The following is a 26,397-nucleotide window of genomic DNA, read 5'->3' as shown; positions in this document are numbered from 1 at the left end:
CTTAGCTTATAATATGGGTTGCAGGAGCAGCCCCCCTTTTGATTGCCTGCTTACTGCATGGCACCAACTTACAAACTGAGCTCCTGTGCACGGAGGCGGGGTTATAGAGGAGGCGGTGCTGTGCATCTTGGAAACAGTCAAAGCTTTGAGCCTGCTGGTGCCTCGGATCAAGATCCTACTCTACACCCTGATGTTAATCCTTGTGGAGCCCAGTGTACCCCACGGCAGAAACAGGAATTATCGCTACACTGCCGCACTGTAGATAAATGAGGGAATAAATATGTCCGATTTCCTGACCTGGCCGCTGGGGTATCAGGACATTGCCCCAGTATATCTAAATGTATGGGGTCCATAATTTACTGGTATTGATTATAAACAACAGCAATTTTCTAAAGTGCTGTATAATGAATGATGCCTTAAATGCAGGTAGACAATGTGCTAGTGTAGTGAATTTTTGCAGGAGCCTACAGCATTTAGGTGTCTATTTACTAAGCCTTGGATGGAGGTAAAGTACAAGCTACTCAGCATCTGCCATGTCACAGACTAGAGCTGGTTGGTTGGTCCATTTAATCTCTCTCCAGTGTATCTCCTCCCAAGGCTTAGTAAATAGACCACATAACTGCTTTATCAGCATTACAAATGCACAAAGTGGTACCTCATAAATACACAGATTACGTACAGCAGAAACACATGGTAGTACGATCGGTGTGTAAGTGTGCAAGCAGCCAAAGATGTATGTACAATTTATAGCCCATTATTAGACAGAAAGAAGGGGAAGATGCAGCTACAGTATGTAGCAGTGCACGGAGCGGCTTCTCCCCCCACTCTCTCTGTCTGTAGCCGTCTCTGCTGCGCTCTCTCCCCAGCCCCCTCCTCCGGGAGAGCACAGCTGTCTCACACAACAACGAAACCAGATATCCCCACCACAGCCACCGCAGCTTGCAGCTGTCCTAGCAGGAACAGAGAGAGAAAAAGGGAGCTTGGCGGGAACAGGGCTGCTGCATGCATCATCATCCCCTCCGCCAGCCCCGCGTGTGATGCCGCCAGTGGCTGGGCGAGGAGGAGAGTGATGCTGATGCTGCTGCTGCTGCACTTGCTATGCAGCTAATGATTAATTGCACTGCTCTGGGGCCTGTACTGCGCATGCTGCAGGTGCACACTGCTCCTCCATCTTATGCTTCCTGCAGTCTGAGAGCCGGGCACACTCGGCCGTTTCATAAATAACGCGGTGGGTTATTCATCTCTTCAGCAGCCGGGAAGAAGGCGAGACGGTGCAGCTGCTGACTGACCACACGGATACTGGGGGAAGGGATGCACAGGAGCGGCCAGCGGCTCGGTGACTCCTCCATCATGCTGCATATCTGACGCTTTGCACCTGTTACGAAAGGAAGATGGATGTTTACATGGTTGCATGAAGAGAAGCTGCGAGTAACCTGAGGGTAAGTGTCCCTGTTACTGCCCCCCCCTCCTGAGTGTCCAGCGACGGCACTTGGGTGTATTGGTGTGTGCGGGGGCTCTGTAGGGTGACGCCTCTCAGTCATCAGATCATTAGGTTTGGGGATAATTAGGAGAGCCCGCAGGATCTGCTGCCCTGCTCATAGCACTCTGTAATAAGTTTCCCGGATTGTAGCCTGTGACGCAAGGAATGCTGGGAGTTGTAGTCCCGTTATCTTGGGTTGCTATCCAGACGAGTTATCATCTTTGTGTGTTTGCTCAGGGTCAGATGCTGTTCCCCCTGTGTCAGGCTGCTCTATGCTGAATGGGGACTGGGGAGTATATAATCCCAGCCCTGTGCATGTACTGTATAATGCATTGGCTGCTGCTGTGTGTGTATTGCGCATGGGAACATGTTATTGAAAATGTCATAGTTCAGTCAGAAGCTAAAGTCATGCCTCAGCTGAGGGTGCACACACTATACACACACACATATATTTTTATTCTTATGCTTTTATCACACATGACCTCTGTAAGTGAGGCTCCTCCATAATTGATGGCAGCAGAGATGCTATAAATAATTAAGAATGACTGGAAATCAATGTGATTTACTGAAATTCAGTGAAAATGGAAAGGTCTGTTTAATGAGATTGCTGCAATACGAAGACAGTGTACAGTGTTTTATATTTCTGCTGCATTTGAGGTTCCTATTTAATAAAAAATGAATATAAATGGCTGATACTTATAGTTGTAAACTGGGTACTGTATGTTCTTCCCGGAGTTGTTTGCTTTATCCTTATAACAAGAGTATGATTGCTATGCATTCACCACACTGCTTTCTTCTGCTAGTTTAATCCAAGACCGAAAACAATGTAATCTGATAATCCAAACAGGTGTGTGGCTCCCCTGCGTGTGCTAGAGGAGGTCTTTGGCTCCCCTGCGTGTGCTAGAGGAGGGATTCAGTATGGGATCCCGGTGGTCATAGGACCGATGCTGGAATCCGATGGAGAGCGCAGCGTGTCCCCTCTTGGGCTAGCTGCACTTGCCATGCTTCCGGCCCGGAGCACACTAACTTATTCTCCACCCCCAGGAGTGGGGATTCCGGGCCCAGGTCGGTATTCTGACTGCCGGGTTTCCCTTGGCTGTCGGGGTTCCGGCGTCAGTTTCCTGACAGTCGGGATCTTGACAGCCGGGAAACTAACTGCTTCCCCTAGAGGAGCATGGACAGTATGTCCAATTCCATTGCAACCCATTTCTTTGGCCTTGTGTTTGAGCATTTGGATCTGTAAAAAATGACTGGTTTTGTCAGTTTTATTTATTACCAGTTATTTATACAGCACACAAACATTCCGCAGGACTTTACAGAGAATATTTGACCATTCACATCAGTCCCTGCCCCAGTGGAGCTTACAAGCTATATTCCCTACCACATGTACACGTACATACATTCATGCTGGGGTTAACTTTGTTGGAATACAATTAACCTACCAGTATATTTTTGGATTGTGGGAGGAAACCCACACAAGTACAGGGAGAATATACAAACTCCACACAGTTAAAGCTGAATTAAACCTATGACCTCAGTGCTGTGAGGTAGTAATGCTAATCGTTACACCATCCATGCTGCCCCATAATATATATTATATTATAGTGCAACATAATACCACTTTCTCTAACGTCCTAGTGGATGCTGGGGACTCCGTAAGGACCATGGGGAATAGATGGGCTCCGCAGGAGACAGGGCACTCTAAGAAAGAATTAAGACTACTGGTGTGCACTGACTCCTCCCTCTATGTCCCTCCTCCAGACCTCAGTTTTGAGCTCTCCTGAGCTTGCTAAATAGAAAGTATTTTATTAGGTTTTTTTTTTTTTCAGAGAGATCTGCTGGCAACAGACTCTCTGCTACGTGGGACTGAGGGGAGAGAAGCAGCCCTACTCACTGTGGATAGGTCATGCTTCTTAGGCTACTGGACACCATTAGCTCCAGAGGGATCGAACACAGGAACGCACCCGTGGTCGTCCGATCTCAGAGCCGCGCCGCCGTCCCCCTCGCAGAGCCAGAAGCCAGAAGCCAACGTGAGAAGCAAGAAGACTTCAAAAGCGGCGGCAGAAGACTCCAGTCTTCATATGAGGTAGCGCACAGCACTGCAGCTGTGCGCCATTGCTCCCACATTAAACCCACACACTCCGGTCACTGTAGGGTGCAGGGAGCAGGGGGGGGCGCCCTGGGCAGCAATTAGAGACCTCTTGGCAAAGTGGGCATATATACAGTTAGGCACTGTATATATGCATGAGCCCCCGCCATTATTTTACACAAAATCGCAGGACAGAAGCCCGCCGCTGAGGGGGCGGGGCTTCTTCCTCAGCACTCACCAGCGCCATTTTCTCTCCACAGCTCCGCTGAGAGGAAGCTCCACAGGCTCTCCCCTGCAGATTCACGGTAGAAAGAGGGTAAAAATACATAAATTTAGCGCAAAATCAGTGTATACAGCAGCTAATGGGTAAACACTAAGTTACTGTGTAATTCCTGGGTCATATAGCGCTGTGGGCCTTGTGGGGGTTCTGTCCTCAAATAGAGCATCCCCTGTGTGTGTGGTGTGTCGTTACGCTTGTGTCGGCATGTTTGACGAGGAAGGCTATGTGGAAGCAGAGCAGGTACAGATGAATGTGGTATCGCCGCCGACGCCCGAGTGGATGGATATGTGGAATGTTTTAAATGATAATGTTAATTCCTTGCATAAAAGGTTGGATAAAGCTGAAGCCTTGGGACAGTTAAGGTCTCAACCCATGCCTGATCCTACAGCGCAGAGGCCGTCAGGGTCTCAGAAGTGCCCACTATCCCAAATTGTTGACACAGATATCGACACGGATTCTGACTCCAGTGTCGATGGCGATGATGCAAAGTTGCAGCCTAAAATGGCTAAAGCCATCCGCTACATGATTATAGCAATGAAGGATGTATTGCACATCTCAGAGGAAAACCCAGTCCATGACAAGAGGGTTTATATGTTTGGGGAAAAAAGGCATGAGGTCACCTTTCCTCCTTCACATGAGTTAAATGAGTTATGTGAAAAAGCTTGGGAATCTCCAGATAGAAAAATGCAGATTTCAAAACGGTTGCTTATGGCGTATCCTTTCCCGCCATCAAACAGGTTACGCTGGGAATCCTCCCCTAGGGTAGACAAAGCTTTGACACGCTTATCTAAGAAGGTAGCCCTGCCCACACAGGATACGGCCACCCTAAAAGATCCTGCGGATAGAAAGCAGGAAGGTATCCTGAAGTCCATTTATACACATTCAGGTACCCTGCTAAGGCCGGCAATTGCGTCGGCCTGGATGTGTAGTGCTGTAGCAGCATGGACAGATACGTTATCTGAGGAACTTGATACCTTGGACAAGGATACTATATTACTGACCCTGGGGCATATAAAAGACGCTGTCCTATAGATGAGAGATGCCCAGAGAGACATTACCCTGCTGGGCTCTAGAATAAATGCAATGTCGATTTCTGCCAGAAGGGTCCTGTGGACTCGGCAATGGGCAGGTGATGCCGACTCAAAAAGGCACATGGAGGTTTTACCTTATAAGGGTGAGGAATTATTTGGGGACGGTCTCTCGGACCTAGTGGCCACAGCTACGGCTGGGAAGTCAAATTTTTTGCCATATATTCCCTCACAACCTAAGAAAGCACCGTATTACCTAATGCAGTCCTTTCGTTCACAAAAAGGCAAGAAAGTCCGAGGTGCGTCCTTTCTTGCCAGAGGCAGGGGTAGAGGAAAGAAGCTGCACAATACAGCTAGTTCCCAGGAACAGAAGTCCTCCCCGGCTTCCACTAAATCCACCGCAAGACGCTGGGGCTCCACAGGTGGAGCCAGGATTGGTGGGAGCGCATCTCTGAAATTTCAGCCACCAGTGGGTTCGCTCACGGGTGGATCCCTGGGCTATACAGATTGTATCTCAGGGATACAAGCTGGAATTCCAAGTGATGCCCCCTCACCGTTACCTCAAATCGGCCCTGCCACCTTCCCCTTTAGAGAGGGAAATAGTGTTAGCGGCAATTCACAAATTATATCTCCAGCAGGTGGTGGTAAAGGTTCCCTTCCTTCAACAGGGAAGGGGTTACTATTCCACAATGTTTGTGGTACCGAAACCGGACGGTTCGGTCAGACCCATATTGAATTTAAAATCCCTGAACATTTACCTGAAAAGGTTCAAGTTCAAGATGGAATCGCTCAGAGCGGTCATTGCAAGCCTGGAAGAGGGGGATTTTATGGTGTCTCTGGACATAAAGGATGCTTACCTGCATGTCCCAATTTAACCACCTCATCAGGAGTACCTCAGATTTGTGGTACAGGACTGTCATTACCAATTTCAGACGTTGCAGTTTGGTCTGTCCACAGCACCGAGAATATTTACCAAGGTAAAAAACAGGTGTCGGTGCATCACTGCACGCGTGTCTTGGGAAAGATGGTGGGGTCATACGAGGCCATTCCCTTCGGCAGGTTCCATGCGAGGACCTTTCAGTGGGATCTGTTGGACAAGTGGTCCGGATCGCATTTTCAGATGCAGCGGCTGATCACCCTATCCCCCAGAGCCAGGGTGTCTCTTCTGTGGTGGCTGCAGAGTGCTCACCTTCTCGAGGGTCGCAGGTTCGGCATTCAGGACTGGGTCCTGGTGACCACGGATGCAAGCCTCCGAGGGTGGGGGGCAGGCACACAGGGAAGAAATTTTCAGGGTCTGTGGTCAAGTCAAGAAACTTGTCTGCACATCAATATCCTGGAACTAAGGGCCATATACAACGCCCTAAGTCAAGCGGAGCCTCTGCTTCGCAACCAACCGGTTCTGATTCAGTCAGACAACATCACCGCAGTGGCTCATGTAAACCGCCAAGGCGGCACAAGGAGCAGGGTGGCGATGGCGGAAGCCACCAGAATTCTTCGCTGGGCGGAGAATCACGTAAAAGCACTGTCAGCAGTGTTCATTCCGGGACTGGACAACTGGGAAGCAGACTTCCTCAGCAGGCATGACCTCAACCCGGGAGAGTGGGGACTTCATCAAGAAGTCTTCACACAGATTACAAGTCGTTGGGAACTGCCACAGGTGGACATGATGGCATCCCGCCTCAACAATAAGCTACAAATGTATTGCGAGATGCTCAGGCGATAGCTGTGGACGCACTAGTGACACCGTGGGTGTTCCAGTCGGTTTATGTGTTTCCTCCGCTTCCTCTCATACCCAAGGTGCTGAGAATCGTAAGAAAAAGAGGAGTGAGAACAATACTCATTGTTCCGGATTGGCCAAGAAGGACTTGGTATCCGGAACTGCAAGAAATGCTCACAGATGCTCTGCCTCTCAGACAGGATCTGTTGCAACAGGGGCCCTGTCTGTTCCAAGACTTACCGCGGCTGCGTTTGACGGCATGGCGGTTGAACGCCGGATCCTAGCAGAAAAGGGCATTCCGGATGAGGTTATTCCTACGCTAAAACAGGCTAGGAAGGACGTGACGGCTAAACATTATCACCGTATATGGCGAAAATATGTTGCTTGGTGTAAGGCCAGGAATACCCCTACAGAGGTATTCCAGCTGGGCCGTTTCCTTCACTTCCTACAGTCGGGAGTGACTATGGGCTTAAAATTGGGGTCCATTATGGTCCAGATTTCATCCCTATCCATTTTCTTTCAAAAGGAACTGGCTTCTCTTCCTGAAGTTTAGACATTTGTAAAGGGAGTGCTGCATATTCAGCCCCCTTTTGTGCCTCCAGTGGCACCTTGGGATCTTAACGTGATGTTGAGTTTCCTGAAATCACACTGGTTTGAGCCACTTAAAACCGTGGAGTTAAAATATCTCACGTGAAAGGTGGTCATGCTATTGGCCTTAGCTTCGGCTAAGCGTGTGTCAGAGTTGGCAGCTTTGTCACATAAAAGCCCCTATCTGGTTTTCCATATGGACAGGGCAGAATTACGGACTCGTCCGCAATTTCTGCCAAAGGTGGTGTCATCTTTTCATTTGAACCAACCTATTGTGGTGCCTGCGGCTACTCGTGACTTGGAGGATTCCAAGTTACTAGACGTAGTCAGGGCTTTGAAGGTTTATGTAGCCAGAATGGCTGGAGTCAGGAAAACTGAGTCGCTGCGTGGGTGCTCCTGCTTCAAAGCAAACTATTGCTCGCTGGATCTGTAACACGATTCAGCAGGCTCATTCTGCGGCTGGAGTGCCGCCTCCAAAATCAGTAAAAGCCCATTCCATAAGGAAGGTGGGCTCTTCTTGGGCTGCTGCCCGAGGGGTCTCGGCATTACAGCTTTGCCAAGCAGCTACTTGCTCGGGTTCAAACACTTTTGCAAGGTTCTACAAGTTTGATACCCTAGCTGAGGAGGACCTTGAGTTTGCTCATTCGGTGCTGCAGATTCATCTGCACTCTCCCGCCCGTTTGGTAGCTTTGGTATAATCCCCATGGTCCTTACGGAGTCCCCAGCATCCACTAGGACGTTAGAGAAAATAAGATTTTACTTACCGGTAAATCTATTTCTCGTAGTCCGTAGTGGATGCTGGGCGCCCGTCCCAAGTGCGGACTTCTTCTGCAATACTTGTATATAGTTATTGCTTAAATAAGGGTTATGTTATGGTTGCATCAGGTTTATCTGATGCTCTGTTGTTGTTCATACTGTTAACTGGGTAAGTTTATCACGAGTTTTACGGTGTGATTGGTGTGGCTGGTATGAGTCTTGCCCTGGATTTCAAAATCCTTTCCTTGTACTGTCAGCTCTTCCGGGCACAGTTTCCTTAACTGAGTTCTGGAGGAGGGACATAGAGGGAGGAGCCAGTGCACACCAGTAGTCCTAATACTTTCTTAGAGTGCCCTGTCTCCTGCGGAGCCCGTCTATACCCCATGGTCCTTACGGAGTCCCCAGCATCCACTACGGACTACGAGAAATAGATTTACCGGTAAGTAAAATTTATTTTTTAACTATTAGAAAATTAAGGCAGGATAGAAAAAAAAGAAAAATGAGGAACTTCCATGTGTAACTCAGCTGTTCAAACTTCACACAGCTTTCAATAACTGTACTGGTTTGATTACTTATATTTACTCTGTGGCCGCTTCCAGCGTTGACTCCTGAATTTTGGAGAACTCTTCAAACCTCGATTGAGTTTAGACCAGTCTCATTGCCCAATTCCCCGGTTAACTGCATGGTTCAGGGGTTTGGTGATGCAGTTTAAGGTGTTTTGCAAAATCTTGGTTCCCCTGCCCAGTGGCACAAATTATGACTGAACAGCGGGGTCATTGCCACCTGCAGCACTTGCCTGCACCTCTGGAGGGAGAAAATAATTTTTTTGGCAAGTATGGTAAACGAGTAGTGCTGAGGTATTCTAGTCATTCTGCCGTGTGTGGAAGCAATTAATATTGCATCCTTATTTTCCATTTTACAAACTTTTCAAAGTATTCAAGGACTGTGTGCTCTAAAATACATATTGTTTCTTTTACCGTTACTAAATCTTTCAGCAATGTAGAAACGACTCATCTAGACCTTTTCAGCAAGAAAATGTACATTTTATAAATAAGTATCTAATCATTATGTTTATCCCCCAAAGACCCTCTGCCTGATATATCTGCCTTATGCTAGGTACATACTACACAGATATAGCATTTGTTCAAATAAGTTATCTGTAGCTGGTCGACGGGAATGTAGACCTCTCTGTGAATCATATATTATGTAGACTATAGGGTATATGCAATTGCGGTCGAATTCCCGAAATTGTCGAATTTCGGGTCATTTTCGCCCCAAAAAAAAATTTGCCAATGCAATTCAGTGCTTTCCGACCAAAAAACGGACTTTCAAAATTCGACTTTTTGAAATTCGAATTTTTGCAAATTCGACTTTTCTGCAATGATACAAGTGCTGCAATTCGACAAAAGCATATTCAATTGAAGTTTGGAAATTCGACAGCAGTGCTTTTAGACAGCAAATTCGTCATTTTCAATCCGCCACACTTTGGAGGGTGAAAACAAAAAAAAAAAATTTAAACATGTTTTTTTTGGTGTTTTTTTTTTTAGGAATAGCATATCTATTTATATTAGAAGGGATTAGGTACTTTTCCCCTCGGCATAAAAGTGACCCCCGGCTGTGGCATTATCTGTCCAGCTAGTGGAGCCCGATGCTGGTGTTAAAAATACGGGGGACCCCTACTCTTTTTGTCCCCCGTATTTTTGGCACCAGCACCAGGCGCAGAGCCCGGTGCTGGTTTTAAAAATACGGGGGATCCCTGCCCAATTTTTCCCCGCATTTTTAGAACCAGGACCAGCTCGAAGAGCCCGAGGCTGGTTATGCTGTGGAGGGGGAACCCCACGCCATTTTTTTTTTCTTTTTTTTCCCCGTTTTTCCCGTTTTTTAAAATCGCGGGAAAATCCGCCAAATCGGCCGATTTTCGCCCGCGGGACTGTCGAATCCGTTTTGCATTGAATATTGTGAATTCCGGCAGCCACCTGCCGGAATTCACCTGTCGAATTGTGTTGAATTTAAAAACGGCGATAATTTGCCGCGATTCGCCGTGAATTGCATATACCCCTATATCTGTGAATCATGTCGCAAACAGACATATCACGTCAGCCCTGCAGCTTAGACAATGCCAATATATATTGAATATATATCAACATGTCTGGCTGCGTGTGTGGGCATCTCTGACTTTATCTGCATCCAAAATGGTATGTTACAGTGTTTTCCAGGTAAACACTGGCATAACATTTACTATGCAGATACAGTCACAAACAAAATATTGCCATTCCACATATCATTTTAATCAGCCAAATCTGCCTGTGCAAACAAAGAAATTAGAGTAAAGTACTTAGCCGGCGCTGTCAGAATGTAGATCTCCTCTGGATACAACCATCAAACTCCATTTGCATATCATTAAGTTTCACCATAGGGAAAATGAAACAAAGTAGCAAATAGTGAAGTTTGTTTATTACAGTGAAAGACCATATACAAACAAAAGGTAAAATAAAAGATTAAAATTCTGTCAATATTTCCACCATAAGCTTCTGGTAACTCAAAAAGTGCAGGCTAATTACCGGATAACAATGGAACCGTGGCCAAACAGTTTCAAACTTAGCAAGGACAGATGTTGGAAGTTGGAATGAATCCAAACAATATCCACGCCGGTCACCGTTAATGCACCTCATGCTCCCTGTAGTCCCAGAATGCTGCCAACGCGTTTCCACTCTTAAGTTGGAGTCTTTTTCAAGGTTTCCTGGTGTGTATTGACTTCCTGTTACATGCTAGTATTTAAATGATCATTGTCCAATCACAAGCCAAGGTGCACAGGTGGACCCTATACATCAAATTCCTATTAAGTCCTGTGGTCTCTACTGTGCCCCTCCCTATTGGCTGTGTCCATAAACAAAGGAAACTAATATCCATAACAACGGATTTCTGTTCTACCCCGTCACGTCACTTCCGGTGATGTGTTGTTGTGTTTCCGTGGTGACTGAATGCAGGAAGTATACAGGGTTCTAGTAACTTATCTCGAGAGGACATTTCTGGTTTCGGTCTCTACGGCAACAAATCTTTCCCCCGCGCGACACAAAACTATTACGATTTTTCTCTGACGTCCTAGTGGATGCTGGGAACTCCGAAAGGACCATGGGGAATAGCGGCTCCGCAGGAGACTGGGCACAACTAAAGAAAGCTTTAGGTCACCTGGTGTGCACTGGCTCCTCCCACTATGACCCTCCTCCAAGCCTCAGTTAGATTTTGTGCCCGGCCGAGGTTGGATGCACACTAGGGGCTCTCCTGAGCTTCTAGAAAGAAAGTATAGAATTAGGTTTTTTATTTTCAGTGAGACCTGCTGGCAACAGGCTCACTGCAGCGAGGGACTAAGGGGAGAAGAAGCAAACCTGCCTGCTTGCAGCCAGCTTGGGCTTCTTAGGCTACTGGACACCATTAGCTCCAGAGGGATCGACCGCAGGCCCGTCCTTGGTGTTCGGTCCCGGAGCCGCGCCGCCGTCCCCCTTACAGAGCCAGAAGCAAGAATAGGTCCGGAAAATCGGCGGCAGAAGACATCAGTCTTCACCAAGGTAGCGCACAGCACTGCAGCTGTGCGCCATTGCTCCTCATACACACTTCACACTCCGGTCACTGAGGGTGCAGGGTGCTGGGGGGGGCGCCCTGAGTAGCAATAAAAACACCTTGGCTGGCAAAAATACCACAATATATAGCCCCAGAGGCTATATATGTGGTAAATACCCCTGCCAGAATCCTGAAAAAAGCGGGAGAATAGTCCGCGGAAAAGGGGCGGAGCTATCTCCTTCAGCATACTGGCGCCATTTCTCCCTCACAGCTCCGCTGGAAGGAAGCTCCCTGGCTCTCCCCTGCAGTCTACACTACAGAAAGGGTAAAAAAGAGAGGGGGGGCACTAAATTCAGGCGCAGTGTATATATATATATATATATATATATATATAGATAAAAGCAGCTATAGGGGACATAATTCAGTTAGTCCCTGCATTATATAGCGCTCTGGTGTGTGCTGGCATACTCTCACTCTTTCCCCCCAATGGGCTTTTGTGGGTCCTGTCCTCTGTTAGAGCATTCCCTGTGTGTGTGCGGTGTGTCGGTACGGCTGTGTCGACATGTTTGATGAGGATAATGATGTGGAGGCGGAGCAGATGCCTATAGAAGGGATGTCACCCCCTGCGGGGCAGACACCTGAGTGGATGGGCTTATGGAAAGAATTGAGTGCACGTATAGACTCCTTACATAAAAAATTTGACGACATGCCAAATGTGGGACAGCCGACTTCTCAGCTCGTGCCTGTCCAGGCGTCTCAAAGGTCATCAGGGGCTCTAAAACGCCCGCTACCTCAGATGGCAGACGCAGATGTCGACACGGATACTGACACCAGTGTCGACGACGATGAGTCTAGTCTAATGTCCACTAAGGCCATTCGCTGCATGATTGAGGCAATGAAAGAGGTGTTACACATTTCTGATATAATTCCAGGTACCACTAAAAAGGGTATTATGTTTGGGGAGAAAAAACTACCCGTAGTTTTTCCCCCATCAGAAGAATTAAATGAAGTGTGTGAAGAAGCGTGGGCTTTCCTGATAAAAAATTGGTAATTCCTAAGAAGTTACTAATGGCGTTCCCTTTCCCGCCAGAGGATAGGTCACGTTGGGAAACACCTAAAGCGCTCACACGTTTGTCTAAAAAGGTGGCACTACCGTCTCCGGATACGGCCGCCCTCAAGGAACCTGCTGATAGAAAGCAGGAGGCGATCCTGAAGTCTGTATACACACACTCAGGCATTATACTTAGACCAGCTATTGCGTCAGCATGGATGTGCAGTGCTGCCGCTGCGTGGTCAGATAACCTGTCAGAAAATATTGACACACTAGACAGAGACACTATTCTGCTAACCATAGAGCATATCAAAGACTCTGTCTTATACATGAGAGATGCACAGAGGGAGATCTGCTGGCTGGCATCTAAAGTAAGTGCATTGTCCATTTCTGCTAGGAGAGGCTTATGGACTCGGCAGTGGACAGGGGATGCAGATTCAAAAAGGCACATGGAAGTTTTGCCTTATAAGGGTGAGGAGTTATTTGGGGATGGTCTCTCGGACCTAGTTTCCACAGCAACATCTGGGAAGTCAGCATTTTTACGCCATGTTCCCTCACAGCCTAAGAAGGCACCGTTTTATCAGGTACAGTCCTTTCGGACCCAGAAAAACAGGCGTGGAAAAGGCGGGTCTTTTCTGTCCAGAGGCAGAGGTAGGGGAAAAAGGCTGCAACAAACAGCAGGTTCCCAGGAGCAAAAGTCCTCCCCCGCTTCTTCTTCCAAGTCCGCCGCATGACGGTGGGGCTCCACAGGTGGAGCCAGGTACGGTGGGGGGCCGCCTCAAAAATTTCAGCGATCAGTGGGCTCGCTCACAGGTGGATCCCTGGATCCTTCAAATAGTATCTCAGGGGTACAAACTGGAATTCGAGGCGTCTCCACCCCACCGGTTCCTAAAATCTGCCTTGCCGATTGCTCCCTCAGACAGGGAGGCGGTGCTAGCGGCAATTCACAAGCTGTATTCCCAGCAGGTGATAATCAAGGTGCCCCTACTTCAACAAGGCCGGGGTTAATATTCCACACTATTTGTGGTACCGAAACCGGACGGTTCGGTGTGACCAATTTGGGGGCCGTCTCAAAAATGTCAGCAATTAGTGGGCTCGCTCACAGGTGGATCCCTGTTTCTTTCAAGTAGTATTTTAGGGGTACAAGCTGGAATTCGAGATGTCTCCCCCCAGCCGTTTCCTCAAATATGCCTTGCCGACAACTCCCTCAGGCAGGGAGGCTGTGCTAGAGGCAATTAATAAGCGGTATTCCCAGCAGGTAATACTCAAGGTGCCCCTACTTCAACAAGGACGGGGTTACTATTCCACACGGTTTGGGATACCGAAACCGCATGGTTCGGTGTGACCCATTTTATATTTAAAATCCTTGAACACATACATAAAAAAATTCAAGTTCAAGATGGAATCGCTCAGGGCGGTTATTGCAAGTCTGGACGAGGGGGATTACATGGTATCCCTGGACATCAAGGATGCTTACCTGCATGTCCCCATTTACCATCCTCACCAGGAGTACCTCCGATTTGTGGTACAGGATTGCCATTACCAATTCCAGACGTTGCCATTTGGACTGTCCACGGCACCGAGGGTGTTTACCAAGGTTATGGCGGAAATGATGATACTCCTTCGAAAAAAGGGAGTTTTAATTATCCCGTACTTGGACGATCTCCTAATAAAAGCGAGGTCCAAGGAGCAGTTGTTGGTAGGAGTAGCACTATCTCAGGAGGTGCTGCACTAGCACGGTTGGATTCTGAATATTCCAAAATCACAGCTGGTTCCGACGACACGTCTACTGTTCCTGGGTATGATTCTGGATACAGTCCAGAAAAAAGTGTTTCTCCCGGAGGAGAAAGCCAAGGAGCTGTCATCTCTAGTCAGAGACCTCCTTAAACCAAAACAGGTATCGGTGCATCACTGCACGCGGGTCCTGGGAAAGATGGTAGCTTCTTACGAAGCAATTCCTTACGGCAGGTTCCATGCCAAGAACCAGGGTGTCTCTGCTGTGGTGGCTGCAGAGGGCTCATCTTCTAGAGGGCCGCAGATTCGGTATACAGGACTGGGTCCTGGTGACCACGGATGCCAGCCTTCGAGGCTGGGGGGCAGTCACACAGGGAAGAAACTTCCAAGGACTGTGGTCGAGTCAGGAGACTTCCCTACACATAAATATTCTGGAACTAAGGGCCATTTACAATGCCCTAAGTCAGGCAAAATCCCTGCTTCTACACCAGCCGGTACTGATCCAATCAGACAACATCACGGCAGTCGCCCATGTAAATCGACAGGGCGGCACAAGAAGCAGGATGGCAATGGCAGAAGCCACAAGGATTCTCCGTTGGGCGGAAAATCATGTACTAGCACTGTCAGCAGTGTTCTTCCCGGGAGTGGACAACTGGGAAGCAGACTTTCTCAGCAGACACGACCTCCACCAGGGAGAGTGGGGACTTCATCCAGAAGTCTTCCAAATTATTGTAAATCAATGGGAACGGCCACAGGTGGACATGATGGCGTCCCGCCTAAACAAAAAACTAGAGAGATATTGCGCCAGGTCACGGGACCCTCAGGCGATAGCTGTGGACGCTCTAGTGACACCGTGGGTGTACCAGTCAGTTTATGTGTTCCCTCCTCTACCTCTCATACCAAAGGTATTGAGAATAATAAAAAAACGAGGAGTAAGAACAATACTCGTGGTTCCGGATTGGCCACGACGAGCGTGGTACCCGGAACTTCAAGAGATGATCTCAGAGGACCCATGGCCTCTGCCGCTCTGACAGGACCTGCTGCAGCAGGGGCCTTGTCTATTCCAAGACTTACTGCGGCTGCGTTTGACGGCATGGCGGTTGAACACCGGATCCTGAAGGAAAAGGGCAGTCCAAGGAAGTCATTCCTACGCTGATTAAAGCCAGAAAAGATATAACTGCAAAGCATTATCACCGCATATGGCAGAAATATGTTGCTTGGTGTGAGGCCAAAAAGGCCCCAACAGAGGAATTTCAACTAGGTCGATTTCTGCACTTCCTACAAGCAGGAGTGACTATAAGCCTGAAATTAGGCTCCATTAAGGTACAGATCTCGGCTCTGTCGATTTTCTTCCAGAAAGAACTAGCTTCACTGCCTGAAGTTCAGACGTTTGTGAAGGGAGTGCTGCATATTCAGCCCCCGTTTGTGCCTCTAGTGGCACCTTGGGATCTCAACGTGGTGTTGAGTTTCTTAAAATCTCATTGGTTTGAGCCACTTAAAACCGTGGATCTAAAATATCTCACGTGGAAAGTGGTAATGTTATTGGTCTTGGCTTCGGCCAGGCGTGTGTCAGAATTGGCGGCTTTGTCGTGTAAAAGCCCTTATCTGATTTTCCATATGGATAGGGCAGAATTGAGGACTCGTCCCCAGTTTCTCCCTAAGGTGGTATCAGCCTTTCACTTGAACCAGCCTATTGTGGTGCCTGCGGCTACTAGGGACTTGGAGGAGTCCAAGTTACTGGACGTAGTCAGGGCCTTGTAAATTTATGTTTCCAGGACGGCTAGAGTCAGGAAAACTGACTCGCTAATTATCCTGTATGCACCCAACAAACTGGGTGCTCCTGCTTCTAAGCAGACTATTGCTCGCTGGATCTGTAACACGATTCAGCAGGCGCATTCTGCGGCTGGACTGCCGCATCCTAAATCAGTAAAAGCCCATTCCACAAGGAAGGTGGGCTCATCTTGGGCGGCTGCCCGAGGGGTCTCGGCTTTACAACTTTGCTGAGCTGCTACTTGGTCAGGGGCAAACACGTTTGCAAAATTCTACAAATTTGATACCCTGGCTGAGGAGGACCTTGAGTTCTCTCATTCGGTGCTGCAGAGTCATCCGCACTCTCCCGCCCGTTTGGGAGCTTTGGTATGATCCCCATGGTCCTTTCGGAGTTCCCAGTATCCACTAGGACGTCAGAGAAAATAAGATTTTACTCACCGGTAAATCTATTTCTCGTAGTCCGTAGTGGATGCTGGGCGCCCATCCCAAGTGCGGATTGTCTGCAATACTTGTACATAGTTATTGTTAACTAAAGGGTTATTGTTGAGCCATCTGTTGGGAGGCTCAGTTGTTTTCATACTGTAAACTGGGTATAGTATCACGAGTTATACGGTGTGATTGGTGTGACTGGTATGAGTCTTACCCGGGATTCAAAATCCTTCCTTATTATGTCAGCTCGTCTGGGCACAGTGTCCTAACTGAGGCTTGGAGGAGGGTCATAGTGGGAGGAGCCAGTGCACACCAGGTGACCTAAAGCTTTCTTTAGTTGTGCCCAGTCTCCTGCGGAGCCGCTATTCCCCATGGTCCTTTCGGAGTTCCCAGCATCCACTACGGACTACGAGAAATAGATTTACCGGTGAGTAAAATCTTATTATCTTTATGGATCAGCGTCTAATACTCTACGCCGGGTTGCCATAGAAACCAGCACACGCGTCAAAGGAAATGACGCGACGGAGTTTATACTAGGCGACCATGGAAACCACGGCGCGCGTCACGGGAAGTGACGTGCGGGGGAAAGATTTGTTGCCGTAGAGACCGAAACCAGAAATGTCCTCTCGAGATAAGTTACTAGAACCCTGTATACTTCCTGCATTCAGTCACCACGGAAACACAGCAACACGTCACCGGAAGTGACGTGACGGAGTAGAACAGAAATCCGTTGTTATGGATATTAGTTTCCTTTGTTTATGGACACAGCCAATAGGGAGGGGCACAGTAGAGACCACAGGACTTAATAGGAATTTGATGTATAGGGTCCACCTGTGCACCTTGGCTTGTGATTGGACAATGATCATTTAAATACTAGCATGTAACAGGAAGTCAATACACACCAGGAAACCTTGAAAAAGACTCCAGCTTAAGAGTGGAAACGCGTTAAGAGCATTCTGGGTCTACAGGGAGCGCGAGGTGCATTAATGGTGACCGGCGTGGATATTGTTTGGATTCATTCCAACTTCCAACATTTGTCCTTGCTAAGTTTGGAACTGTTTGGCTGCGGTTCCATTGTTATCCGGTAATTAGCCTGCACTTTTTGAGTTACCAGAAGCTTATGGTGGAAATATTGACAGAATTGTAATCTTTTATTTTAACTTTTGTTTGTATATGGTCTTTCACTGTAATAAACAAACTTCATTATTTGCTACTTTGTTTCATTTTCTCTAAGGTGAAACTTAATGATATGCAAATGGAAGTTTAATGGTTGTATCCAGAGGAGATCTACATTCTGACAGCGCCGGCTAAGTCATTTACTCTAATTTCTTTGTTTGCACTATATCACGTTGGTGAGGGGTGAAGGACACCTCATAAGAGTTTATGTAAGCTGGCGGCAGTATATTGCGCATAGAGCTTTTTGTTTACCCACTACTTTTCAACAAATCTGCCTGTGCGTCCTATTCATATCATTTTGTGTATGAGATGCATTTTAATGGAAAAAGCCACAGTAAAGACACTCGGCGCTACAGAGTCACACCACGGCATGGCATGATTAGAAGGGCCGTTTAATGTGCAGGGAGGCTAGATGTAAATGGACACATCTGTAAGTATAGTAATTCGGGTACAGTTGATGAGAGGTGATGATACAATGTAAAATACTGATCAATATCTGCTTATCTAATAATAATAAAACACTGGACTCCACTGGTGATCAAAGCCTCACTTTAGGTATTCTTTTGTGCTGTTAATTTACCCAAGATTGTTGAAGTTCTGAATTGTCCCAGGATATACCTAAATGTAACCGTAAGCATACAAGGAGGACACAAAACCACTTATGCGTAGTAACCTATTTATTAAAACAAATGGTAAAAAATGTGCACATCAATAAATTAAAAATCAAGACTTATCTGGATAACTGTAGGTGGTACAAATGCCAGTGCCGTAACTAGGCATTTTAGCGCTGTGTGCAAGAAACGACAGTGGCACCCCCCCCTCCATGTAAGATAGGGGCAGTGCGCGCCGTAGGCGTGTGAAAAATTTATAGGGGCGTGGCTTCACGGGGAAGGGGCGTGGCCACAAAATAATAGCAATTCATACTACGGTGCACAGTAGTCTACATTATTCAAATTACGCTGCACAGTAGCGCCACTACACCAGGTAGAGCCCCTTTTATACATTACAGCAGACAGCGTCCCCCTTTTTACACATTACGGCAGCCAGGCCCCCTTTTTACACATTGCAGCAGCCAGGCCCCCTCTTTACACATTGCGGCAGCCAGTCCCCCTTTTTATACATTGCGGCAGCCAGGACCCCTTTTTACACATTGCGTCAGCCAGGACCCCTTTTTACACATTGCGGCAGCCAGACCCCCTTTTTACACATTGTGGCAGCCAGACCCCTTTTTACACATTACGGCAGCCAGACCCCCTTTTTATACATCGTGGCAGCCAGGACCCCTTTTTACGCATTACGGCAGCCAGACCCCCTTTTTATACATTGTGGCAGCCAGGACCCCTTTTTACACATTGCGGCAGCCAGACCCCCTTTTTATACATTGTGGCAGCCAAGACCCCTTTTTACACATTACGGCAGCCAGTCCTCCTTTTTACACATTGCGGCAGCCAGGACCCCTTTTTACATATTGCGGCAGCCAGGCCCCCTCTTTACACATTGCGGCAGCCAGGACCCCTTTTTACACATTGCGGCAGCCAGGACCCCATTTTACACATTGCGGCAGCCAGGACCCCCCCTTTTTACACATTGCGGCAGCCAGACCCCCTTTTTATACATTGCGGCAGCCAGGACTAATTTTTACACATTGCGGCAGACGGTGTCCGAGAGAGAGAGAGAGAGAGAGAGCTGCTATGGATGCTGGGATGAAGGAACCGCATCCCAGCATCCATAGCAGCGCCGGGCAGCCAATACAGAAGGAGAGGGGGATGCTGCAGCGGCGCTTACTACCAATCAAATAGCGCTGCTGCGGCTCCTTGCTCCCCCTCCCTCCTCCTGCTTGAACCCTGCACTGCTGTCTCTTCTCCCTCCAGCCGCGCACGGCGCACACAGAGGCGGCATGTAATGAGTCAATTTGACTCATTACATGCCGCTGGCCGTTGCGCCCTCAGGGCAACTGCGCTGTGTGCCAAGCCCACTTGGCACACACGTAGTTACGGCCCTGACAAATGCGATGCCCTAACACAGATGTGGACATTACATGTATGTTTCCTTCCGCCCGCACCAGATGTGGTTGGAGTTGCTGTCACTGCTACTTCTTTGGAAGCAGCAGTGATAGCTCTGTATGGTAATGCAGTAAGAGACATCTATTACAAGTAGATACCTCGTGCTGCAATAGAGATCCAACCTGCGTCCTAGGATGTTGGCATCGGGTTACTTACCATCTGGAGGCTTGTGTCACATATGGGAATGCGCAAGCTGTCCGTTGCAGATGCCTCTTCCCTCCCCCTAAACGGTGCAACACGCCTCCGTTTTGGGAAACGGAGGCTGTCGTCGCTCCACATATGGCAGCAGACTGTCAATTACTGACAGTCTGCTGACATCCTGCTTCCTACATCGCACGACCCATTTGCGCACGCACATGCACCTTTACTTTGCAGCATGAATAGCAACAACAACCGGACCTGGAAGAGGTCCAATGTCAAAGTCTCAAGTGAAATACAATGCCTAAAGAAATGGACCCAGTGGAGAAGAAAACCTAAATGCTTCTGGGGCCCAAACACGGTACTATTTGTGCTAGGTGAGATTTGAGCCTATACAATCTGTGCTATGCGATTTGGTCTAAGTGGGGTATGCTATGTGAACTACATGTTATTTGAACTAAATCTGATTTTGAATACACTACAATGTACTATTGGGTCTATTCATGCAGCAGAGAAAAGCCCTGTTTTGCGTTAAACAGGGCTTTTCTCTGCCTACTGCAATTCACAGAGCCGGTTACCGTGGAGAAGTCTCTGACTTCTCCAGCGGTACCCCCGCTCTGTGCCTGAATCCCATCACCATACCTTTGTATGGTGAGTGCGATTCATGAAGGTGCTTCAGGTTCTCCATCTCAGGATGGCGTAACCTGAACTGTAGTGCGGAGACGTCAGGGAAGCTCAATGCTTCCCTGATCGCTGCTCGGCACCTTGCACTGGCTCCGCCCCCCGACCTCCCAGCAACCACTGCGGACTGCCGGGAGGTCAACAAGCTGCGCATGCGCAAAGGGACCCGCTGATGGACTCCGCGCATCGCAGGGAGGGACCGCTGGAGATGACCTCACCGCAGGAGCCCCAGACATCGCAGCACATCGTCGGAAGGGTGAGTATACATGAATTGCTACTTATTACAGCTATACATAGCATCGAAGCGATGCGATGTATAGTGATAAGTAGCAATTCTGTTTTCGTTTTCTATATGAATAGTCCCCTATGTGTGCTGAAGTACAAAAATACCTGCCCGCACATACTATTTTGCCTTGAGATATGGACTAGACGGGAGTGTGCATCACAAGGGACAATACACACGGTGCTATTTGAACTAAAAAGATCAAATAGCATGCGAGAATCGCACCGTGTATGGGCCCCCCTTGGATCTGAGTTTCTGTTTTCATATGTAAACTGCGGTATCATATGTTGTGATTGGCTTACTTTAATTTATTGATCCAAATCAGTGACTTAAGATAGAAGGACAGTGATAGAAATAGGGGTGTATTGTCGTATGCGGAAAGGCACTGTAGTATACCATTTGCTATTGGAAATAATGCCAGTTTGTGGGCATTACTTTAATAGTGTTTGCTGGTACATCTGTTGAATTATCATCATTAATGCCCATCAGCTTACTAGCGACCTCTGATTACAGAGGTCAAGAATAATTTGGGAATGGGTGTACACTTCTACTTGACCATGCTGAGGACACTGTTAAGTATTGTATGACTGTTCGGATTATTGTTAGTGTCCTCTGTAGGATTTTTTTCATCAGGGTGCTTGTCATATTATAATTTGAAAGGGCAACATTTTAGATGTGATGCATCGCTACAGTATGTTGCGTATTATGAATTGTGGGCACTGCTGTGATGCAGTATTATACGTAACTATTAAATATTAAGCTGGGTACACACTAGACGATACGCTGTCCAATTCCGCGGAACAAAGCGTCATATCAAGTACAACGTCTAGTGTGTACCCATAATATGCCTCTTCAGTGCTCTACTAATCACCTCACATGTTCCTGACCGTGCGCTATACGGGTCTGGGACTCAGGGTCGACAGCACAAAGGTCGACACACTTTAGGTCGACACCAATTGGTCGACACACATTAGGTCGACAGGGTCAAAAGGTCGACAGGGTCAAAAGGTCGACAGGAACAAGGTCGACATGGAAAAAGGTCGACATGAGTTTTTTATGTTTTTTTGGTGTCGTTTTCTTCGTAGAGTGACCGGGAACCCGAATTAGTGCACCGCGTCCCCTCGCATGGCTCGCTTCGCTCGCCATGCTTCGGGCATGGTGCCTTCGCTCCGCTACCGCTTCGCTCGGCACACTTTACCGTTCCAATCGTAGTCCACGTGGATCGTTAAGTATGAAAAGGTTCAAAAAAAGAAAAAAATCATGAAAAACGCATGTCGACCTTTTTCCATGTCGACATTGTTCCTGTCGACCTTTTGACCCTGTCGACCTAATGTGTGTCGACCAATTGGTGTCGACCTAAAGTGTGTCGACCTTTGTGCTGTCGACCTGGAGTCCGGATACCCGCTATACATAATGCGCTTAAAGTAGTGTTTGTCATTGCACTTCTTGTCAATTGTTTTATCTCAGGATCTGTTTTTCAAAATTTCTTCCAGGGAAAATTAGACCAGCATTTTGGGGTGCCCTGTTTTCATGGGAGCAGCCTGACCCATTTGCAGTTACTGTCTATTACAGAGGTGTAAAAAACATAGGGTTATAGTATAAGGTGCTGCGTATTGTACATACAGACACCAGGGTCCTCTTCTCGCCAGTATGACTCTCTAAGGCTAACACCCGGGACCCTTCTCGCCAGTGTTACTCTCTGCGAATGACACCCGGAGCCGGGACCCTACTCGCCACTGTGACTCACTGTGGCTGACACCTGGGATCTTTCTCGCCAGTGTGATTCACTATGGCTGACACCAGGGATCCTTCTCACCAGTGTGACTCACTGCAGCTGAATCCCGGGACCTTTTTCGCCAATGTGACTCACTGCGGCTGACACCCAGGACCCTTCTCGCCAGTGTGACTAACTGCGGCTGACTCCCGGGACCTTTATTGCCAGTGTGACTCGCTACGGGTGACAACCAGGACCCTTCTCGCAAGTGTGACTCACTGCGGCTGACACCCGGGACCTTTCTTGCCAGTGTGACTCACTGTGGGTGATAACCAGAACCATTCTCGCCAGTAAAACTCACTGCAGCTGACATCACGGATCCTTCTTGCCAGTGTGACTCACTATAGCTGACAACCAGGATGCTGACCTGTCCCGGGTGTCCCTTGAGGATGCTAGAGACATGATGACCTCTGCAGGGGCGGATCCAAAAGAAAATGAAAGGGGGGGGGGGGCACCTGATAGGGGAACGGTAAGTTATATTTACATGCACCTAAGGCACGCGTGCTCCCAGATAACGGGTGTGGTATCACAGGGGGCGTGGCCTCACAGAATATGCCATCAGGTAATGATTGGCTGTAGGAGCGCATCCTGGTTTATTGCCAATGTTTCACCCTGATGAAAAGGCTGATTGGGCCTTGAAATGTTGGTCACCTGTTCCATTAGTTATGGGAGCCTGGAATGCACCCCAGCACAATATAATTCTTAAAGTTTTTAGTTAGTGGTGGCAGGTGCAGCATTCCTTGTTTTGGGCACTGCACTGAGACTCAGACTGCAGGACACGAACTGCCCATCTTTGATTAGCAGAGGCAGCCAGCTGGATCTCCAACAAGCAGCATAAGACATCTGCAGGACAGCACTGTCACAAACACACGGGCCGCCTAGCATGGTGGTAAAGGAAGTGGAGGAGGAAACGCTGGGAAACTGCAGTGAGGGCTGATGAAGCCTTCTGCACCATCATAAGTAACAGTCTTACTCAATGCATTGGAACCCCGCGCCTGGGCTGGACTCTGGCCAGCTGGCAGTGGGGGAGGAAGGTTGCAGTGTGTAGTGTTCACTCTAGAATCCGGGCAGGGTGCCGGACCTAGAGGGGCACTAGCGTGCGCGCCAAAAGGGGGCGCGGCCATGCAAAATAGGGGGCGGGTCATTCCGGGTAATAAAAGTGGGCGGTTCAGCCCCCAGACTTAAGATAAGGGGGCGTGCCCAGCGCCTATGGAGGTGCTGGGCTTCCCCCAAGCGCGCTCTCAGCGTGAATGGATGCCGCGCGCATGCGCGCGGCATGTTTTCACGCTGTGAGGGCAGGAAGCGGACGGCAGTTTTAGCTGGGCACCACAGAAAGGCAGGGCGGGTTATGCCTTAAAAAATCGGGCGCGGCACCCTGCTAAACTGCCTAGCGTGGACACTATTGTGAGCAGGGGGAGGCCTCCCCATTGGTTACCACACGGACTTGCTGTTAGAGCCGCGGCGGGTCCTAGTGCCTGCCGCCCTTTTTATCAAATCTGACTGACGGAAATAACAGTAGCTGCTGCTGTTCTCCTTTTGAGAAAAAAAGAAGTCCGAAACGTCAGGGTGGGGGGGGGGGGGGGAGGGGGCACGGGCCCGCGTGCTTCCCCTTCACCCCCTCCCCTGGACCCGCCTATGGACCCCTGCAGCAGCTGATATAGCATAGGCATATAACCAAACTCGTCAACACCTCCATTTGAAAGCTTTTGTCTAGCGTCAGTGGGGCGTGCCAATTAAGGGCAAGGAGTATTTTAGGGAGCATTTCTATGTTTAAAAAATGGGCAGGGTGCTGCATCCTGCTGATGAAAAAAAAAAAAGTCTCGGGTGAACAAAATGTGCTCATGCTATGTTCCAAAATCAATTTTCTGTTGTTGTTTTTTTAAAATAACTTATACATACCCAAATATTTACGGTTTGAGAATAGGGATGGCTGACCTAAATTGTCGGGAGGTATACAATTTATACTCTCAACGACATCCGTGCCTACATGATTTTTATCATAAGTTTGCTCACATTGTAGTCCATAGAATTACTGTATGCAAAATGTTCATTTTAACAAGCCCTTACTGTATAATCCATGTTACTGGAAACTCATTAGATTCTCAGGCCTCCGATTAGTAATGGGTGATACTGTCCATGCCCTACTTCTGTCATGTCACATGACCCATTTTCAAATGAATAGGTAAAACTCCTACAAATATGTGTATTTTAGTAATTAATACAAGGCTACAGCTACCTCACTGTGCTTTTCCCAGTATTGTCTGAGTTTTGGACATATTGGTGACGTGTATTGGTTATCTGACATCTTGGAGTGAACAAGCTGTGCAGAGCTCTGACTTAACAAGCATTCATATTTTAAAATGACATCTTTCTCCATGGAAAATAGTACAACTATTTCTCCCTGAAAGTTTCTGCCCTTTATACTAGCAACGACCCGCAATACAGTAACATGGTACTTGTTCTGTATGCTTAATATAAGATCATTATCTGTCATTTTTTTTGTTGCATCAGTAATAATAATAATAATAAAATAATAATAATAATAATAATAATAATTAATACAGGTTGAGTATCCCATTTCCAAATATTCCAAAATACGGAATATTCCGAAATACGGAATTTTTTGTGAGAGTGAGATAGTGAAATGTTTGTTTTCTGATAGCTCAATGGGGGTAATTCCAAGTTGATCGCAGCAGGAAATTTTGTAGCAGTTGGGCAAAACCATGTGCACTGCAGGGGAGGCAGATATAACATGTGCAGAGAGCGTTAGATTTGGGTGGGTTATTTTGTTTCTGTGCAGGGTAAATACTGGCTGCTTATTTTTACACTGCAATTTAGATTGCAGATTGAACTCACCAGACCCATATCTATCTCTTTCTGCACATGTTATATCTGCCTCCCCTGCAGTGCACATGGGCCCTCATTCCGAGTCGTTCGCTCTGTAATTTTCATCGCATCGCAGTGAAAATCCGCTTAGTACGCATGCGCAATATACGCACTGCGACTGCGCCAAGTAATTTTACAATGGAGATAGTATTTTTACTCACGGCTTTTTCTTCGCTCCGGCGATCGTAGTGTGATTGACAGGAAATGGGTGTTACTGGGCGGAAACACGGCGTTTTATGGGCGTGTGGATAAAAACGCTACCGTTTCCGGAAAAAACGCAGGAGTGGCTGGAGAAACGGGGGAGTGTCTGGGCGAACGCTGGGTGTGTTTGTGACGTCAAACCAGGAACGACAAGCACTGAACTGATCGCAGATGCCGAGTAAGTGTGGAGCTACTCTGAAACTGCTAAGTAGTTTGTAATCGCAATATTGCGAATACATCGTTCGCAATTTTAAGATGCTAAGATACACTCCCAGTAGGCGGCGGCTTAGCATGAGCAACTCTGCTAAATTCGCCTTGCGACCGATCAACTCGGAATGAGGGCCATGGTTTTGCCCAACTGCTAAAAAAAATTCCTGCTGCGATGAACTTTGGAATTACCCCCAATGTACACGAACTTTGTTTTAAACACAAAGTTATTAAAAATATTGTATTAAATTACCTTTGGGCTGTTTGTATAAGGTGTATATGAAACATAAATGAATTGTGTGTATGTACACACACTTTGTTTAATGCACAGAGTTATTAAAATATTGGCTAAAATTAACTTCAGGCTGTGTGTACAAGGTGTATATGAAACATAAGTGCATCCTGTGCTTAGACTTTGGTCCCATCATCGTGATATCTCATTATGGTATGCAGTTATTCCAAATTTCGGAAAAATCCGATATCCAAAATACTTCTGGTCCCAAGCATT

General features: G+C 47.6%; 1 protein-coding gene across 2 annotated transcripts in view; it reads left to right on the top strand.

The window, feature by feature from the left end:
- Positions 1–868: 868 nt before the first annotated feature.
- GLRB (glycine receptor beta) overlaps positions 869–26,397 on the top strand; it is a 268,807-nt gene continuing 243,278 nt past the window's right edge. The window contains exon 1 of one of the 2 annotated variants that reach the window (XR_010177463.1): positions 869–1,439. The gene's annotated coding sequence lies outside the window, so the exon portion shown is untranslated. The remainder of the gene's footprint in view (positions 1,440–26,397) is intronic. The other variant, XM_063920484.1, reaches the window with a different exon arrangement.

This window comes from Pseudophryne corroboree, chromosome 1 (genome assembly GCF_028390025.1).
Source record: "Pseudophryne corroboree isolate aPseCor3 chromosome 1, aPseCor3.hap2, whole genome shotgun sequence".
NCBI lineage: Eukaryota > Metazoa > Chordata > Amphibia > Anura > Myobatrachidae > Pseudophryne > Pseudophryne corroboree.
This window is presented reverse-complemented; position numbering and strand designations above follow the sequence as displayed.